This window comes from Canis lupus, chromosome 6 (assembly GCF_011100685.1).
Source record: "Canis lupus familiaris isolate Mischka breed German Shepherd chromosome 6, alternate assembly UU_Cfam_GSD_1.0, whole genome shotgun sequence".
Classification (NCBI taxonomy): domain Eukaryota; kingdom Metazoa; phylum Chordata; class Mammalia; order Carnivora; family Canidae; genus Canis; species Canis lupus.
Window position 1 is genome coordinate 29106233 of NC_049227.1, and position 6152 is coordinate 29112384.

Consider the following 6152-nt stretch of genomic DNA (forward strand, 5'->3'; position numbering starts at 1 on the left):
TTGTCGCATGTGTAGATTCCCTTTGCCACCAGCGCGGGGAAGACCGGCCCTGAGCGTAGAGATCCCATAGGGTCACCCCCGCCGCCCTGTCCCCCGCAGCCACCAGTCTGGACTCCTTTCTGGAATTTTGTCATCTGAGAGTGTTACGTAAACGGAGTCGTACAGCATGCTCCCCTGGAGACTGGCTTTGTTTCACGCAGCGTAATGCTCCCCGGGAGCCAACTGAGTCGTTTTGGGGTGTCGGCAGTGCCTCGCTTTTCGTGGCTGGGGAGCAGTCCGCTTACCCAGTCACCTGCTGAGGCGCGTCCGGCCTGCTCCCCGTGCTGGGCTCTCACAAATAAAGCTGCTACCGACTTTGGTGTGGATCTAAGTTTGCACTGCTCTGGGGTCAGCACCCACTCGGGAGTGGGATTGCGTAAATCTGTCCATCCAGGTTCAGGGTTTAAGGAGCGGACAAGCTCCTTCCCAGAGTGGCCATACAGGCTTCTCCTTTGAAAGAGAAGCATCTCTCAGCAGGAGCTCAGTGGGGCTGGCCCGGGGATTCTGAGCAGCCTGCCTTCGCCTCCCTCTCTGAACACCCACCCACTGTCTCTGAACACCCACCCACCGTGGCCCAGGCTCTGCGAGGTGCCTTTCCCGCAGGGGATGTTGGGCTCCTGCTTTCCAAGAAGACAAATCGAAAGCTCAGAGACCATTTGCCCGAGGCCACAGCTAGCAAGGGGGAGCACCAGGATTCAAATCCAGCCCCAAAGCCTGTGGGGTTCACACCTTCCCTTGGCGGATGGCAGGAATTGGTGCTGGATGTTTGGGGGAGCAGTGAGCAGACCAGAGGAGTCGGGGAGCGCAGACCCTGGAGAGAGGAGACAGGGGAGGCCCAAGGCCTGGTTCCCTCTCCACGCCAGGGGGATTTTTTGCATCACCCCCTTCCTCTCCCCATCACAGATGGATGGAGCTGGTGATGTGTTGTTAGCTGGGTCTCCCTGGCCCCAGTGGGTGACCTTACTTTCCTTGCCACCTCAGTGCCTGCATGGGGGGCACTCCCCACCCAGCCCCATCTGCACCCTTGGAACTGCCAGTCCTCCCCCTAGCAGCTTGAGAAGCTGGGGGTCATGCACAGAAATCCTGCTCTTTGTTCTTCATCCTTCATGCGACCAGCTCTGAGCATCTATACCCTCTGCTGTGCTTTGGTGTCCGGAAGATGCCACAGTGGTGAGAAGGGCAATATGGGCTCTCTTTCAGGCTGGTGCTTGAATGTATGATTTCTTTTTCTTTTTCTTTTCTTTTCTTTTCTTTTCTTTTCTTTTCTTTTCTTTTCTTTTCTTTTCTTTTCTTTTCTTTCTTCTCTTCTCTTCTCTTTTCTCTTTTCTTTTCTTTTCTTTTCTTTTCTTTTCTTTTCTTTTCTTTCTTCTCTTCTCTTTTCTTTTAAGATTTTATTTATTTATTCCTGAGAGACAGAGAGGAAGGCTTCCTGCGAGGAGCCTGGTGCAGGACTCGATCGCAGGACCCCGGGATCACAACCCGAGCCAAAGGCAGATGCTCAACCGCTGAGCCACCCAGGCGCCCCTGAATGTATGATTTCATGTGATCGGCGTGGCCGTCCTGCACGCAGGCGTTCCCACCACCCCTTGGCAGAGATGCGTTCAGAGGCTCAGCCAGTTCAGAAGTGGTTCAGGGGCGACTGGAGGGACCCTGGAGATGAAGTCTCCAGCCGGAGGTGTTCCAGGCTTGCTCTGCTCTCCAGCCAGCCCCTTCTTACCTCACTTCCCACCTGTGTGAGCCCAGGTAGGTGACCTGGGTTCCCTGAGTCTTCTTGTCTCCTCTATGCAGGGACATGAGTCTTCCCCCACCCGGGCAGGCCTGGCCCTCAACAGCTTCCCAATCTGAGAAACACCCAGTGGTCAGAAGGCAGACAAGCAGATGGACTGGCAGGTGAGGCCCCCGCCCGGGGATCCCGGCCCTGGCCCCAGTATTCGGTGTGACCCTGGCCAAGTCCCTTCAGCTCAGGGCCCCTGTTTCATGGAGCCAAGATGGTTCTTAGGCCAGGATTCGCTGAGTTAACTCCTAGGACAGCTCTTTGTGGACCATGAGCCACCACGTAAACCTGAAGCTTTTCTGTTCAATCAAGCCGCAAGTTTGGAGCTCAACGTTTTTCTTCTGAGCCTGTGTCTCTTTTGAGGCTCTGATTTTTTAAAAGATTTTATTGTATTTATTCATGAGAGACACAGAGAGAGGGGCAGAGACACAGGCAGAGGGAGAAGCAGGCTCCATGCACGGAGCCCAATGCAGGCCTCGATCCCAGGACCCCAGGATCATGACCTGAGCCACTGAGCCACCCAGGTGCCCCCTCTGATTTTTTTTTTTTTAACACTGAGTCAGATGAGTATGTATCTGATCAACTTCCAGATGGCTGAGGGAGGGGGGACCAGGAACCCCTCCTCTGTGTGTTTGGTTTGGTTTGGTGGCATTTTCTGAGCACTGCTGTGTGCTCTGGGAACAGGAAGGGGGGCCTGCCCTCGAGGGCTCTACAGCCCACTGGGGAGTCAGGAATGAATAATAATCACAGTACAGGGTGGTCTCTGTGGCACTGGAGGGGTGCCAGGGGGCCGGGGGGAGAGCTGGTCCTAGCCTGGGTAGAGGGAGGATGGCCCCTCACAGCACTTCTGTGAGACACAGGAGCCCAAGACAAGTCCTAAAAGATTGAGTGGGAGCTGGGCAGGCCAAGAAGCGGAGAAAGGTGGTCCAGGCAGAAGCAGCAGCACACACCGAGGCCTGAAGGGCACTGGCACAGTCGCACGCCCCTCCTCCATGTCCGTGTGTCCCAGGGGTGGGAGTTGCCCCAAACCACTCTCCGCAGTGGGCTGCCTGCCGGGGGCTGAGGTTTACCTTAAGGCTGGGTTGTTGCTGTCATGCCTGGTTTGTACTTGGGGCCTGCAAAGTCTCCTTCTCTGTCCTTAAAGATTTCCAGTATCATCAATGGGTCTGTTTGTCCATCTTCCATCATACGTCAACCAACCAGCCATTCATCCATCTATTCATCCACCCACCCATCCATTCATCTGTTCATCCATCCTTAATCCATCTATCCATTCATCCATCTGTCCATCATCCATCCATTCATCTTCATGCATGTATCTACTCATCTGTTCATTTATCCATTATCCATCCATTCATCTATCCACGGATCCTTCTGTCTATCCATCATCCATCCATTCATCTCTTCATCCATGTATCTCCTTGTCCATCCGTCCATCCGTCCATCCATCCATCCATCCATCCATCCATCCATCCATCATTTATCTGTTACCCACCAATTCATCCATCCACGCGTCTATCCTAGTGTTCCTCTACTCGTCCAGCCAGCCATACGTCAGCCCAGCCAGGCAGTCAGCCTCCAAAAGGTATTTATTGAGTGATGAGGATGTGCCAGGCCCTGCTGGGCACAGCCTTCCCTGGAGAGGCACAGGCAGGTGATGAGCAGACGTGGGCTGAGGTTTGCTTTACTCCCCTGGGAACCTGCCCAAGACAGGCACAGACCTGCCCCTGAAGTCCCTCCCTAGCCCCAGCTGCCGGATCTTGTTAGGAGGGAGGTGGCCTTGCCTCTCGGCTTAGGAAACTGTCCCTGACAATCTGCTCTTGGGAATGTCGCCTCCACAGACAGAGGGTGAGGAAATCAACCCAGGCCACCAGTGGCTGTGTGTCCCCAGGACGGGGGCTTCCCCTTCGCCTCTGCCAAGAACACCACCCTTCACTGCCTTTCTAGGGATGTGAACCCTGGGCACACTTGAACCCTGAATACACTGCCGATGATGTGTTCAGCTTTGTCTCCCCGTCCCAGGCCTTTGGGTTTCCAGACAAAACTCCAAATGTTCATGCTGCCCCCTGAGCATTTTTATAGCCCATCCCACCTGGTCCCAGAGCCTGACAGCGACCTTTTTAGTTACGTAACTTAAAGCAAGTCCCCACTGGTGGTGCGTGGGAAGACCGAAGCCCTCCCCTCACCGTGGCCCTGTAGTAACGCAGTGGGGTGTGTTACACAGAGCTCTCAGCACAGTGTGGGGAAGAGAGGGCCGGAGGGCGCTACCACAATGCCAAGAGGTGGCCTTGGGTGGTGAGGAGGGGTGAGATGTGGGAGATGTTTAGAGGGGGTGCTGGGGACCCACAGCCAGGGTGGATGAGGGAGGGAGTGTCCTCTCTGGGAGGTAGGGAAGCCGAGGGCCCTGGAAGCCCCGCCCCCAAACACCATAAGGAGAGGTCACAAAATTAGTAGAGTTACAAGGGTACAAGATGAAAAAAAAAAAAAAAAACACAAGGGTACAGGATGTAGGGGGCAGGAAAGAGTGTAGATGTGAAGGATGAAGAGGAGCTGGGTGCACGTCAAGAGAGAGTGGGGGCATCTGTGGCAGATGGCACAGCATGTGCTAAGGCCCTGTGGCAGCAGGAGCAGAAAGAAGGGGCCAACGACGGCCCGTGTGGCTGGACAGGGAGCAAGGTGTAAGATGACGTTGGAGGGTCCAGGAGCCAGACCACAGAGGCACTGGGGAGCCACCAAAGTGCTTTTGGTGGCGACATCATCCAATATGTCTGCAGGGGGGTCACCCAGCTGCAGGTGACATTCTATCCATCCAGGAGCTGTGGCATGTACATGCCCAGGTAAGAGGTGGCAAACTCCTATGACTTTCATAACCAGAAACGATATTGAACTGCACACACGTCACTTATTAGTTTCCTCAGGCTCCACGACAAATTGCCAGAAACAGTGTGGCTGAAAACAGTGGAAATTGATTCTTGCAGGGCTCTGCGGGCCGTGAGTCTGAAATCAGGGTGTCGGCAAGGCCGTGCTCCCTCTGAAGACTCTAGGAAGACTCCCTCCTGGCCTCTTGGCTGCTGGGGGTTGCAACCACCCCTGGCATTCCTAGGTTTGCAGCTACATCCCTCCACGCTCTGCCTCCGTTACCAGGTGGCTCCTTCTCGCTGTGCCTCTTCTTATAGGGACCCCAGTTATTGGATCTCGGCCCACCCTAATCCAGGGCGACCTCACCTTGACTCGATTATGTCCTTAAAGACTCTATTTCCAAATGAGACTCCTGGAGTCAGGACTTCAGTGTATCTTTCTGGGGGACACAAGTCAAGGCCCAACCCCACAGGATCCTGATTTTGTTTAGAAAACACACGCGTGGTCATGCCTTGTTTTTTCATCTGGATGCTCATTGCCTGGGAGACTTTGCCCTGGAAATTCAGAAAGCTACACATTTCTGACCCGAGTCCTTTTCTGCACATGTGTGACATTCCCACTGACGTATTATCACACACGTACGTGCTGAAAACAGACAGGCAGCTGCTGGACCATGACGTTAACAGACCCGGGTGGTGGGTTTATGGATCAACTTCATTCTCTCCCCATATGGTCCAACTTTTCTGCCATGGGCACGCACTACTTTTTATCAAGCAATAAACCCACGCACGTCATAAAAGAGGAGCTAGGATGTTATGTCCCCTCACTCACCAAGCCTTCGCCGTCCCCAAAGCTGTGGTAACAGGAGGCTGGATGTCTGGATGGGAATTTGACCTGCCCTGAGACTCTGCTCCAAATAAATATTTTTAGCCCCATTACCCACCCCCTTCAAATGTCCCGCTAATGATCTGTGGCCCTGATGATCCCAACAGACTTTCCGTGGAGTGCGGGGCTTGGCGATTACCTCACCTGTGTCCTCTTTCGGAGGACGGAGACCGAGGGTAATAATAGAACTGACCTCATGGGTGGCTGGAGGCTTAACTGGAACAATGCACGTGAAGCCCTCTGCATGGGGCCCTGGCACACAAACGCCCTCTTGATTAGAAAGAGCCCAGGGTAGGTGGCAGGCGGCTCGGTGTCCCTGTTTAACGGTTTGGCTTGTCGGGGATAGTCCAGTAAATGACACCTCGCCCCACTGCACAGCCTCCCGGGGTGGGGTGGGGAGGCACAGGGGGGCGGAGGCATGTTTTGCCATTTGGCTGTCTTGCTCACCTGTCGCGGCTGTGTGCTAAGTCCATCGTGTGCGTGCAAGGCCACGTGCTGCCACGACAGTTAAGCCACCACAGGAAAATTTAGAGGAAGCAAGTGGGGTGAGCTGCGGAGCTGCTGAGCTGCTGCAGGGAGCAGGGGGGCCAGTCAG